Genomic DNA, 366 nt, shown 5'->3' on the forward strand with positions numbered 1-366 from the left:
AGCGGAAGTACACTGGCCTCGCTTTTGTAGGCAGTAAGGCAGCAAATGCCCTACTCTTCTACAGTGATTGGTGTCAAAGTGCTGCAAGAAATCGAACCAGGTTATACTTCCAGCCGTTGCAGTCAACAGCTTTTAAGGCAGTGTACAAAGTTGACCTCAATTCTTGTGGCCAGATTGCTTCTTCTGTCACCCAGGCACCGGCTACACAAACACTGCGCATGCACCGGGGGATGTAGCCCAGTGGAAGAGCGCATGCTTTGCATGTATGAGGCCCCGGGTTCAATCCCCGGCATCTCCAGCAGGTATTATGGAAAGACGAAAAAACGGTGGCTCTGTTTGGCGAGGCACTCCTGGTAAAGAAGTGAG

The 366-nt window shown here is 51.4% G+C and overlaps 1 non-coding gene across 1 annotated transcript; it reads left to right on the forward strand.

Moving 5' to 3' along the window:
- Positions 1-226: 226 nt before the first annotated feature.
- trnaa-ugc lies at positions 227-298 on the forward strand. Its single transcript has one exon. It is a non-coding gene; the product is annotated as a tRNA-Ala (tRNA).
- The last annotated feature ends 68 nt before the right edge of the window (positions 299-366 follow it).

This window comes from Plectropomus leopardus, unplaced genomic scaffold (genome assembly GCF_008729295.1).
Source record: "Plectropomus leopardus isolate mb unplaced genomic scaffold, YSFRI_Pleo_2.0 unplaced_scaffold67560, whole genome shotgun sequence".
Classification (NCBI taxonomy): Eukaryota; Metazoa; Chordata; class Actinopteri; order Perciformes; family Serranidae; genus Plectropomus; species Plectropomus leopardus.